Here is a 13561-nt window from a genome sequence, read left to right as displayed (position 1 = left end):
TCAGCACCACGAGCAGGCGCATCATCAGTGGGAAAGCCACACTTTCACTCAGCTTTGATTTTGCAGCAAAGCCGCACGCTGTGTGGGGAAGGACTGAGAAGGGGACCCCGAGAGACCACTCAGCCTTTTCTAAGTTCTCAGAAGCGGGCCCTCACCCAGCAACACGCCCTGCGGCTCCCAGGCCCCTGCCTCTGGCGAGCTGCGGGGGGTGTGCTTCTCAGGCCCTGACCCGAGTGTTTCTTGGAGAAGAGTGACTAGTTCCTTCTCAGTTCTCAGGACAGCACTGTGAGCAGCATGAAGCGGGCTGGTCTCCCAGGCTCCCCTGAAGTTCGAGGCCGCCGGGGACCCCCTGGACAGATGAGAAGTTAGCGGAAGTCGCAGGAAGGGGCTCCTGGGAGAGCCCTACCGGAAAGAGCTCACTGCAGCTGCTCAGCTGGTTGTCATGCAATCCCCCGCTGGACACGTAAGGAGACCAGCGACTGATCTCTCTCTCTCACCGATGTTTCTTTCTCTCTCTCCCCATAAGTATGTCCTCAGGTGAGGAATGAATGAGTGAGTGAGTGAATGAATGAGTGGGAAAGACTCAGCTGGCTTTGCACGTTGCCCTCTGCCCTCCCCACTCCTTCCTGCCTTGGGCACAGGTGACGTGCCTGGCATGCAGAGGCCACCTTGCACCACCAGGCAATGGGCCTGAGGCTGAAGATCACACGCTTAAGGAGAAGAGCCGAGAGGTGGAGAGAGACACGCTCCGCGGCCCTTTGGAGCCAGGACAGCCCTGGGTTCTGGTTATACGAGAAAAACAAACCCCAAGCCACTGGCTTTCAGGGTCCTGTCACTTTTGGCTGAAGGTCTCCAACAGGCCGTGTGAGCATCCACCTCAGGCCCCATTCTCCCCTCGGTGGAGGCGCAGAATGCCCTGGAACCTCCCTGGGCAGCGAGGCCCCGGCTGGAAGGAAGGTAGCACTCGCAGCTCCAAGGTGCTGGCGATGTCCTGCCTCAGGTTGCTTGCAGCGACCTTTGCGCCCTGCCATGTCCCTGTATTGTGCTGTAGCTCATAATACACATATTTGAAATTTTAAAAATAGTCCATCTGCCAGGCCCCCATGGCTCAGTGGTTGAGCGTGGAACTATGAACCAGGGATCAGGGATAGATTCCCAGTCAGGGCGCATGCCTGGGTTGCGTGCTGGATTCAGTCTGGAGCGTGCAGGAAGCAGCGGATCAATGATTCTCTCTCATCATTGATGTTTCTCTCTCGCTCCCTCTCCCTTCCTCTGAAATCATAAAATACTAAAAAGAGAGCCCGACGCCAGCTTAGTTTGGCTCCTGGGGCATGGTCTGCGACTGCAGAGGCGGACACGGTCCGGCCCCAGGAGCCCGCTCGGATGCAGGGCCAGCTCGCAGGGCAGGGGCCGGCGGTCTGACTGGTCCCTGGGCCCCAGCACCGAACCGTGCTGCTCCTCCTCTTAGATCAGCTGCAACCAGCAGACCAGCAGCTTCCGTGTGAGAACTAAACCGGAGGGCAGGCGGGGAGCGAGCTCTCTTTTCCACTGCAGCCAGGCGCTGCTGCGCAGGCGCCTTTGGAGCCCGACCCAGGCGCCTGCTCTCCTCTGCGCAGGCGCTGCTGCAGCCCGACTCCTGCACCTGCTCTCCTCCTCAGTGCTCAGGTGCGGCCTCACCAGGGTGCTGGGCCCCACCAGGCGCCCTGCACCTGCAGTCCCATCCCGCCCACTGAGACCACCTGCCTGTGACCGCGGAGGCCAAGGCTGCTCTGAGTGGGGTTTCAGACACCGACTCTAGTTCTGCCACATTTGGTCTGCATGAGCGCAGACCAGTCATGTGATCTTTTTGAGCGTCAGTTTCCTCATTGAAGAATTGGGGGTGGCAGTCTCCCTTTTAGAGGGTGTGGTAAGAATGAGATGGTATTTTTTATGTATGCAGATCGTCAACCTGTGTTATGAATGGGTAGAGGTGCCCCAGGAAACTCCATTCCAGCAGCTCAGGGGCCAGGAGCACTGTTTCACCCCACTGTGCAGACCTCAGGTCACAGCTGACAAACTTTCCAAAGGGGCCGGCAGCAGGTGCATTTAAGGTACCAACCACTAGGCCTTACCTGGGAGGACCTCCTTATCAGCCAGTCACCACAGGGCTGCTTCTTCAGGAGCCCTCATGTGCTGAACCCTGCATGGCACAGATCTGTGGCCAGAAGTGAGGTAGCATGTGCCCATCTGAGCACTGCTTCCAAAAATACATGGAGGCAGACCAGCAAAGCCCAGCCTCAGGGCAACAGAGTAAGACTATCCGGGGCCTCTTGCCACAGCCTGGATGAGTCCAGAAGAGCCTGCTGCTTGGCTCAGCCATTGGCATGAAAGTGAAGATGGACAAGAGCAACCACTGAAAGCAAGTCTGTCCAAAAGAGGAGTGAAGATTCTGTCAGAAACGTGGGGACTTCATCATAGCAAACATGAGGGGCTCATACTCAGGTGGGAAGGGGGACTCTTGTCATTCCTCATGGGGAAGGTAATGCTGAGTATGAACACCCATCCCCTTCCTCACAGCCTTGTCAGCGTGGAAATCCATTCCAAACCCCAGACTTGATTGAGCAAATGCTCCCTGCAAGCCTCTCCCAGCTCGAGGCCAGCGTGTTTTGAGACTGTTCACTGGAAACTCAGGCTCCATCTCTCCCCATAGAGGGCACCTCAGCACCCATGGCTTCCTCTGGCGGGTACAATTCCTCAGCATGTTCTCTGCCCTGCAGATTCTTACAAATTCTTACAAGAGGGATGTGATTTGGTCAGCAGGCGGGGGGGGTAGGGGGGGTAGGGGTAGGGGGCAGGAAGGAAGGGAAGGATCTGATGTGGCAACTTCCAGGCTGGGCTCCAGACTTGGCAACTAAGTGAAGGCTGCTCAGGCGACATGAGGGTGGAGGAGCGTCTTCTTAGGGTCGAGTCTCATTGGTGTGTAATACAGACCAGCCCACAGCACAGCTTCTACCCACCAGGCAGACACAATATCTTGTTCCTTCAGATTAGGAAAAACTCAGAGCAGATGGAAAAGTTCAGAGTATAATGATAAGAAGCATAGGTATGCCTACCACCTTGCTTTATCCTATTTTCTTCAGATTTTGTTTTGAAAAATGAAACATTAACAGGTCCAACTGACACATCCTGTCTGCCTGTCCTGCTTGCACTCCTGCCCCCCAGGGGAAAGTGCCCCCCACATGTCTTTATGCTTTTACAGTATGTATTTACAAACAATGGATAGCATTGCTTTGCATGCTATTTTTTATTGTTGTGAATATACATAACATCAAATTGACAATTTTTCCCATTTTTATTCTTTGTTTCAGATCCTTGCTCTCCATTATCTTGAGTACTTCATGCCATTCCCTTCTGACCTGTAGTTTCTGATGAGTAATCAGGTGATAGCCTATGGGAGCTCCTTTGTAGGTAACAGTTTGCTTTTCTCTTGCTGCCTTTAAGATTCTCCCTTTGTCTTTAATTTTCGACATTTTAATTATGATGTGTCTGGGTGTGGGCCTGTTTGGGTTCTTCTTGCTTGGGATTCTCTGTGCCTTCTGAACTTGCATGACTTTTTCCTTTACCAGGTTAGGGAAGTTTTCTGTCATTATTTCTTCAACCACATTCTCTATCCCTTTCTCCCATTCTGCATCTTCTGGCACACCTGCTATTCTAATATTGTTACATTTCATGTTGTCCCAAAGCTCCCTTAAGCTGTCCTCCTGTTTTTTATTTTATTTTTTTAAAATATATTTTATTGATTTTTTACAGAGAGGAAGAGAGAGGGATAGAAAGTTAGAAACATCGATGAGAGAGAGACATCGATCAGCTGCCTCCTGCACGCCCCCTACTGGGGATGTGCCCGCAACCCAGGTACATGCCCTTGACCGGAATCGAACCTGGGACCCTTTAGTCCGCAGGCCGACGCTCTATCCACTGAGCCAAACCAGTTAGGGCTGTCCTCCTGTTTTTTAATTGTTTATTCTTTTTGGTTCTCTGATTGAGTGATTTTTTTCAACCCTGTCTTCTAATTCACTTATTTGATCCTCAGCTTCCCCTAATCTGCTGTGTATTCCTTCGAATGTGTTCTTTATTTGTGCTGTCATTCTTTATTTCTGTTTTCATAGTTACAATATCTTTTCTCATGCTGTCTAGCATCTTTACCATCATTATTCTGAATATTATATCAGATAAATATCTTATCTCCACTTCATTTATCTCTTCTTCTGGAGAATTCTCTTGTTCTTTCATTTGGGGGTTGTCTCCTCCAGCGCCATGAAGAGAAGTCTCCATAACTTCCGGCTGTGAAAACAGTGGGGATTGTGACTGAATGACATGGAGGCTGCTGGAGTCCCAGGCAGTTCTCTTAAAGGGCCCAAGCATGGAGTTACTTGGACTTTCTCCCTCTAGCTCCAGCACTGGGGCAGCAGCTTGAAAGGCACAAGAGACATATGAGGAGAAACTGCATTATCCAGCATCAGAGTGAGGGCTGGGCTGGGGTGGTGGTGGTGCACAGCTTTCTACCAGACATAAATGTTGGCAAAGTCCATTGTTAATTTTCCAAGCCCTCCCCATTCAGAGCCTGTCTTGGCACATGCTTCAGATTTTCCTAAAATCTCTCAGACAGGAAGCATCTAGCCTCAGCATGCCCCATACCTCTCGCTAAAAGGCCTCAGGCCCAGCACTGGCAGTGGCTGGCCTTGGTTTGCAGCTTGGCCTCACCTGGGCACTTCCAAGCCCAGCACATGCAGCAACCATCTGCACATAACTTTGTAGGTTATGCACAGTGACCCTGGCAGAACACAAGTGGAGGTGGACCTTGGCCTGCACCTCCCAGGATGCCCCAGAGCCAGTGCACCTGGACAGCTTCTGACCACATCAAACATTGATGTGCGAATAACAATCAAGGCTCAACTATAAGAGGAGGGTATATATAGCCCATATAGAGGGTGCATCTTGAGTGCCCAACTTGGGTGACCAGGGAGGCTGTGCCACTGGACCTTACAGGTCACCTACTACATTAAGCCACTCTACCAAGTCTGGGAGACATAACAGCTCTATGTAACACATAGGAAAAAACACAGGGAGGCTGCCAAAATGAGAAGACAAAGAAGCATGTCCCAAATGAAAGAACAGAGCAAAACTCCAGAAAAAGAACTAAACAAAATGGAAACAAGCAATCTACCAGATGCAGAGTTCAAAACACTGGTTGTAAGGATGCTCAATGAACTTAGGGGAAGAGTAGAGGAACTTAGAAATTCAACAAAGAGACAGGAAACATAAAAACAGAACTAGAAAACATAAAAAAGAACCAGTGAGAAATGAAGAATACATGATCTGAAATGAATATATTACAGGGAATCAACAGATTACATAAAGCCAAGAATTAAATCAATGATTTTGAATATATGGAAACAGAAATCACCCAATCAGCACAGCAAAAAGAAAAAAAGAATTAAAAAAATAAGGATAGTGTAAGGAGCCTCTGGGACAACTTTAAGTGTACCCACATCTGCATTATGGGGGTACCAGAAGGATAAGAGAGCAAGGAATGGAAACCCTATGTGAAAAAAAGACAGAAAACTTCCCTAACCTGGTGGGAGAAATAGACATACAAGTCCAGGAAGCTCAGAGAGTCCTAAACAAGATGAACCCAAATAGGTCCACACCAACATATCATAATTAAAATGCCAAAAGGTTAAAGTAGCAAGAGAAAAGCAGTTAGTTGTCTACAAGGGAGCGCCCATGACTCTCAGCTGATTTCTCAACAGAAACTTTGCAGCCCAGACGGGAGTGGCAAGAAATGTTCAAAGTCATGAAAAGCAAGGGCCTACAACCAAGATTATTCTACCCAGAGAAGCTATCCTTTACAATTGAAGGTCAGATAGTTTCACAGACAAGAAAAAGTTAAGAGTTAATTGCCACCAAACCAGTATTATATGAAATGTTAAAGGGTCTTCTTTAAGAAGGGGAAGAAAGATAAAAACTATGAACAACAAAATGGCAATAAATACATATTCCTCAACAATTGAATCTAAAAATCAAAATAAACGAACTAGCAGAACAGAGAACATTTTGAGGGTTGCCAGTTGGGAGGGGTGTTGGGGGGCTAGGTGAAAAATGTGAAGGGATTAAGATATACAAATTGGTTGTTATAGTATAGTCATGTGGGTGTAAATTACAGAATTGGGAATATAGCCAGCAATATTTTAATAACTATCTATGGTGTCAGATGGTGCAAGATTCATTGGGATGATCACTTAGTAAGCTATGTAATGTCCAGTCACTAGAATGTACACCTGAAACTAATAATGCATGTCAATAGTAATTTTAAAAATATAACATGATTTTTCAAAAGTGTATTTCTTCTTTTCCAAATATACAGTCAACCTAGTAAATAGTCACAAATCCTTTTGAGGAAGTTTAGAAAGAGGACTCAGCTTCCCTTTTATTTAGAGGCTCTGTGTCAGTGAACTGGCTCAAGCCTCAAAACTTCAGAGATGTTCAACAGACTGGCTCAAGTCAGAATTCTGCTCACCAGATCTAGAGCTTTTCTGTGCATACACATCAAGTAAAACATCAAAGACTGCCATCTATTCAGTTCTAGGGACACTGTAGTCAATTAGCTAAGGACAAAGGTGTCTACAGAAAAGGGCCCCTCCTCAGAACTCCCAGAAGCCTTCTTCTCTTTGTATGTTAATTGCATGCTCATAATTTTAATTCTTATGTATGTATTTGAGGATCTATTGTTGCTAATTGCTATAGCCCCTGGATTTCTCCATGCCTTGTTTTTCCGTTACCTGCAGTTTATCCCATGGTACCACTAGCAGAAATTGGAATTATGATACTGTATACCATGGGTTACTCATATCCCATCCCCTGCCTCCCCTTCACCAACCCCCATAGGCTACCATTGATCTCATCAAATACACCCAATCCTAGAATCTTAGTCTAAGAATCTATTTCCTGAGGTCACTTCTGGTCCCAATTACTGTCTGAGTCCCAACACAAAACAGAGGGCACACTTGTAAAAGGAGGGAATCTGAGGACAGTTTATTTACATACGCCCTATTTACAAAGGGAGAGGTGTAGGAAAACCCAAGTAAGCGGAGGGGGGAAAAGATCCTGAGGCAAAGAAATCCCCAGTACAGTCTGTAATTAGATTAAGTCTTGCACAGAGTGTGGCAAAAGTAGGTTTACAGTTGTTCATATGGAAATATAGTAATCTATACTAATAAAAGCCTAGGTGGCCCTCGCACCCTTGTGAGACGCCCTCAAGTCATCACAAGATGGCCACCACAAGATGGCTGGCAGGGGAGGGCAGTTGTGAGTGATCAGGTAGGTCAGCAGGGGAGGGCAGTTGGGGGTGAACAGGCCAGCAGGGGAAGGCAGTTGGGGGTGATTGGGCCAGCAGGGGAGGGCAGTTGGGGGCAATCCGGCCAGCAGGGGAGCAGTTAGGTGTTGATCAGGCTGGCAGGGGAGCAGTTAGGGGGAGATCAGGCAGGCAGGCAGACGTGGTTAACGGAAATCACGCAGGAAAGCAGGCGAGTGGTTAGGAGCCAGCAGCCCTGGATTGTGAGAGGGATCAGGCCTAAACCAGCAGTCGGACATCCCCCAAGGGGTCCCAGATGGAGAGGGTGCAGGCTGGGCTGAGGGACACCCCTCCCCAGTGCACGAATTTCATGCACTGAGCCTCTAGTCTTACCTAATAGACTAACATGTAAATTGACCATACCTCCTCTATGCCCACCAGCCAATCAGGAGTGATATGCAAATTAACCCAACAAAGATGGTTAATTTGCATAAATAGGCACCGAGCAACCGTGGGCAGGTGGGACGCTTGCGTTGTCACCATGGCGACAACGCAGGCATTCTGTCCCACCCCTGGTCTCTCAGGGCCTCTGGACAGCGTGGGGAAGGTGGGGCCGGAGCAGAAAGAGGCGGCTCCAGGGCTGGGCTGGAGTGGAAAGGCGATGCTGGCAGCCAGGGAAAGGAAGGCCCATTCTAGCACGAATCTTCGTGCATCGGGCTTCTAGTTTATAATAATAAAAGGGTAATATGCTAATTAGACTGGACATCCTTCTGGGCGACCTTCTGGACGAAGCCTGGGTCCTGAGAGAAGCTGGTGCCAGCAGCCGGAGGAAGGCCTACTTTTGCATGAATTTCGTGCCTTTAGTTAATATATAATACAAAAATTAACTGTTTTTGCACCCTGGCCCATTTGGCTCAGTTGGTTGGGTGTCATCCTATGCACTGAAAAGCTGCTGGTTTAATTCCTGGTCAGGGCACAAGCCCAGGTTGGGGATTCAATTCCCAGTAGGGGAGTACCTCCCTTCCTGTCTCAAAAAAAAAAGCTTGCCCCAGCTGGTTTGGCTCAGTGGATGGAGTGTTGGCCTGCAGACTGAAGGGTCCCAGGTTCAATTCTGATCAAGGGCACATGCCCAGGTTGTGGGCTCATCCCCAGTGGGGGGCTTTCAGGAGGCAGCTGATCATTGGGGGGCAGGGTGTCATATTTAATTCTGAATTTCTCATTTAGGTCTTCTTTCCTCAGTGTTTTGTAGTTCTTAGCACACAAATGACACTCTTTAGGTTTATTCCTAAGTAAGTTTTGTGGGCATGTTTGTGTTACTGAAACACCTGGTAAGTTCTGGGAAGTGATGACACCTTGTAGACCCCAACATTTTTTCTTTCCAAATGATTCTTGGTTTGGTTTAGGCTATAAAAATTGACCAAGTGCCCTTGCCTGTTTGGCTCAGTGGATAGAGCGTCGGCCTGTGGACTAAAGGGTCCCAGGTTCGATTCCGGTCAAGGGCATGTACCTTGGTTGCAGGCTCGATCCCCAGTGGGGGTTGTGCAGGAGGCAGCTGATCCACGTTTCTCTCATCGATGTTTCTTACTCTCTATCCCTCTCCCTTCCTCTCTATAAAAAAAAAATCAATAAAATATATTTAAAAATAAATAAATAAAAAATAAAAATAGACCAAGTGAAATGTGGGTGCTGAACAGTATCTAACTGGGCTGGATGAAGGCATCAGATTTTATTCAACGTGCTCCACACTGCCTCAGCTCAATAGGAATCACTGTAGCACGCAGCCTCCTGCTAAAGAACGCACCACATACACAGCTGGAGTTCCAGTGGGCTTTATTGAGATAAATTAACAAAAGCCAAGATTTTATCAACCATCTTTTCTGAACTTTATAACCTCAGCAGAGACTCTGGTCCACATGTGCATCTACAACGTAACACCCCCCAACAAAAAGGAAGCCCCACTGGAACATTTGCCAATTAACAGAAAGCCAATTGTCCCTTCCCCCAAATGTTTGCAAAATTTTGAGTCCCCACTGTTCATTTCTCAGTGGAACTGGTCCCTTGTGGCTAGGGACAATGAAATTATACCCCGTTTTCATTGAACAAAAATTTTCAGGTTTTAGTTTTATTTCAAAAAGGGAATAGTGACTTTGTTTCCTCCAGGCACCCCTCCCCCACAACCACTGGTCAAAACACAGTAGCCTGTATCTTCATAACCCAACCCTCCCCTCCCCTGCCCAGCATTGTCTACGGAGAATTTAAATACACTTCCTGTTGGAATCTGTCAGCTGTGGAGGGGCAGAGTCCAGTGCCAGGCTGGCTCCCTCTGACCTCATAAACTGTTACAGCCTTTGGATCCTTAACTCTTTACCCCAAAGATGAGTTTTTAGATCAGGAGAAACTTTTTGGGGGGATTTTAAAAAACTATCTTTAAGGATGTACAGTAGAACCACAAGCTCACGCAAGTTCACTCAAGTTCACCAAAAAGTTGACTAAGGTCAACTCCCACTAGGCCAATTATTTTGTTTGACAAAGGTATTTTGCCAGAAAATGATTCAACAGTAACAATTTTTAAGATACATACAACGCTGAACAAAGTGACAAATTAAAATAACATGGCTTAATTCCCAAGAATTTATTTCATCTTTGTGTTACTCATCTATAAGGTCAGAGTGTGGCTAAAGGCAATTTCTGAGGCTATGAGCTTCAAAGTGTTTCTAAATCCTTAGTGCAGACACCCTCCCTTTGGGGCAGTCACCTCCCTCCCACCCCTATAAAAAAAAAAAAAATTAAGCCAAGTGATCAGAATGAGATGTTTGATTCCAACAACTGACACTCCAGGCTTTGTGCTGAGTCATCTGGTTCTAACCCAAGCATGATGGTATCAAACACAAAGCACATGGCAAAGGAAAGATGCTCCCATCTCATTCTGAAAACAAATATTGATAACCGCCCTCCCCCACCCCCCGCCTTTGGGGCCAACCCTTATTATGGTGCAGGGCAAACTTGAAAATTTAGAGACGTATTTAGGTTTCTCTCTCCTGTACTTATTCCCATGGAAGATCATTTTGGAATTTAGTCCAATCCTAAAGGAAAGGCAAATTTCTCCATGTATGGGGAGAGAAACAGGCCCAGAGGCAGCAAGGTGTGCAACAGTCCATAACCATCACACAACCACATAACCACAGGCTGAACAATGGGCTGAGGTTATTTAAATATTAAAAAGAGGGAATAGTTTTCACCCAAGTGAACCACTGGAAAAATATTACCATTACTTAAAATAAACACCCTACACCGGAAGAACACGAAAATTTCCAATAGTAACAAATGCTCCTTATTGTGAAGGGGATTTAAAAAGGGAGACTAGGATTTGACCTAGTCCTTAGAGCAGCGGTTGCCAACTTTTGGACCTCACGGACCATCAGCGGTCCACGGACCACCGGCTGGTGACCGCTGCCTTAGAGCATCTTTCCATTTTATAATTCCTATTCAAGAGTCAAGCACCAAAACTGGACAGCTGCCTGTACAAGACTGCATCCAATCCTGGTGTCCCAGACAGTTTAAGTGCCACTCCTCATCCAAGGCTGTACTTCAGTAATACTTTCAATTTAAAGTCTGTGCTTTGAGAGAGACCCACAGGCATGTGGCACCAAGCACAGTCTGAGGATGGCAGAGAGGACTGTGCTGTTTATAGTCACCCGCACTCTAGCGAGATATAAAACTGCATTTATGAGCTTTCTTGCTTTTCTTCTAGAATGATCCCTCTTATCTTGCCAGAGATGGGAGAGAAAGAGAGCGCTGCATCAGTACACAGTAGGATATATATATTTTTTTGGTCAAAAGTTGATGCCTTTTAAATTCCCTCCCTCCTCTCCTCCCTGGAAAAAAAGTTATTCCCTTAACTAGGGCTTGTACTTAGTTGCCAACATTGGCTGGCAGAAGAACCTATGTGGCGTGGATATCAAATAAATGAGCTTATTTTTTGGGGGGGTTGTACTGTGCAGCTCTTGCTAGTTTTAAAGGGGTTAGGGCTATGTCTGATCAGGAGGCATCTGCAGGATTTTGATCTTCAAGGAATTTTGGGTGAGTCACAAATCATTTTTGTTTAGAACTAGACAAGAGTCAAAAAAGCAACTTTGAATAACTGATTTCTTTATCCAGATGAGTTAAGTATGAAAACATAGGTAGGACTTGTACTATTTTAGGGCTTTGAAAAACAATGGAATATGGAAATCAAATTTTAAAAAAATTTTATTTTGCCTTTTTTTTTTTTTTTTTAAAAACCCTAGATGCCTCCTGATTGACCTAGTACACTGGGTTAAAAGGGAATTAAAAACGTTTTTTTAAAAAAAGTTCACTGGTTTTGATTCATCTCACTCCTTTTGCCTGGAGATCAGGCCAAACATCAAGCATGTTGGGAGGGGCACAATTTAATGCAACACTATTGACTGTAAAGCACTGCCAGCAATTTACAATGCGAACATGAGTTCTCGTCACAAAGCTAGAGGATGGCAGGCAGCAGCTCTCAGGGTTGCCCACTCCTGCAAGTTTACGTATCAAAGTGGGCAGAGCGCAACACAGCACAGGAAGTGATCCACAAAAATGAAGCCCCAGAACGGCTAACCTTACCGAAGCTGGTGCTGGCTAATATCATGAAATGCAAACCCACGCTTTATACATATACTGCTCAAATACTGCTGCTCAAGGGAGTTTCCACACTGCAATGCAGATTAATCTTTGTCCCCTTTTGCAGAGCTTAAAAAGTTTCTCAAACTTTTAAAAAGGGGAAAAAAAGCAAAATCAGAGAGAGCCTTTCAAAAATAACACCATGAATGACAGGTTTTTGAAGTTTCCTTGCTCCCTCGGCAGGCCTCCTCTAAAGATACTAGAGACAGTGTGGCAGCAAACAGTGAAGACTTCTGGGGCCCTTTCTCAGCACAGGGTCCCCACAGGAGTCTGCTCGCTACAGTAAGAGGTCAAAATACTTTCTAGAATTTAGTGTTGCGGAAAACTGAGCCCCTCTCATCTTAGCTGCTCCCATAATCACTCTAATCCCCTTAATCCCAGCAACCTTCATCAAAAAAAAAAAAGATATATATATATATATGTATGTATATATATATATATATATATATATATATATATATATATATATATGAACGCAGAAAAAAACATATTTACAAAGTTTATACAAGTGTACACACCCAGTTTTCTATGGGACACGCTTTGCCACAGAGGAAAGAGGGTCAAGGCTGACAGGCTACACCTCAAATGCCATAGCTGCGAATGGAGACGCATGTGAACCAGTCTTTAGTGTTCCGTATAGAGCACAAAGGCTTGTTGTATGGCTCCTGCAATGACTGAGACGCTCTTTCCTTTGGGGGCAATGATGTTGCATCTACTCAGCCCAGAAAAATTTTTTACTTGGGATTGTGTGGTTGTTTCTTAAATACATGTATTTACAGTGCGGATGAACTGCAGTTGCATATCAACTCCTCCACTTAAAGAAAAAAAAATGGTGCTTAATATTACTAATAGGCTTCATCCTTCAGCCCTGGGCTTGAGTACTGGGTCGAAAGGGAAGAGAGACTTCAACGTGAAACCAAAATGCAATAAGTTTTAAAAAGAAAAAAAAAAAAAAAAGGAAAGAATTACTATTGTTGATTCCTTGGGCTGTATCTAAAAGATGATATTCTGAATGGTCTCATAGCATAAGGCACTTCGCACAAATAAGTAATAAGCTCTTCAGGCTTAAAAAACGGATGAGTCATCAGGGAGAAGTTGAAATGCACAAGAGTCAGCTGTTGGAGAATTCGGAAATAATAGACAAGCTTGTGTGTTCATCAAGATTCTTCTCTTTTTAGGGTTTCTCCCTTCTCTTCTTTCTCCTCCTTCCTTGTCCCCCTTTCCCCAGAAAACATTTTTAAAAATCCAGCAGTTAGTGCAACTAATGTTCAGTCAGCACACAGTGCAAACAAGTGGAACAAAAAAGGTAAATTCCTTCTTTTCAGCTTTTTTCTCTTCACCAGTTAAAAAAGAAAAAAATGTCTGAGTTCTTTTAAGTCTTCATAGTTCCAAAATAAAAGATGAAAAACCCACAAAGAGAAGAGCATCCCCCCCAAAATGATGTGTCACAGATCCAAGCAAGCCTTCTTTAGTTTGTCAAAGCCTAAAGAAAGAAGAAACCTAAAATTAACATTTGTGAAAACAATATGAACTAGGGTGTACAGGTTT

At 45.8% G+C, this 13561-nt stretch overlaps 1 protein-coding gene across 3 annotated transcripts in view; it reads right to left on the bottom strand.

Moving 5' to 3' along the window:
* Positions 1 to 12531: 12531 nt before the first annotated feature.
* Positions 12532 to 13561, bottom strand: part of DDX6 (DEAD-box helicase 6) — a 32524-nt gene continuing 31494 nt past the window's right edge. The window contains exon 14 of one of the 3 annotated variants that reach the window (XM_080642983.1): positions 12532 to 13496. The gene's annotated coding sequence lies outside the window, so the exon portion shown is untranslated. The remainder of the gene's footprint in view (positions 13497 to 13561) is intronic. The other 2 variants (XM_080642985.1, XM_080642984.1) reach the window with 2 other exon arrangements.

This window comes from Plecotus auritus, assembly GCF_963455305.1.
Source record: "Plecotus auritus genome assembly, chromosome: 9".
Classification (NCBI taxonomy): Eukaryota; Metazoa; Chordata; class Mammalia; order Chiroptera; family Vespertilionidae; genus Plecotus; species Plecotus auritus.
This window is presented reverse-complemented; position numbering and strand designations above follow the sequence as displayed.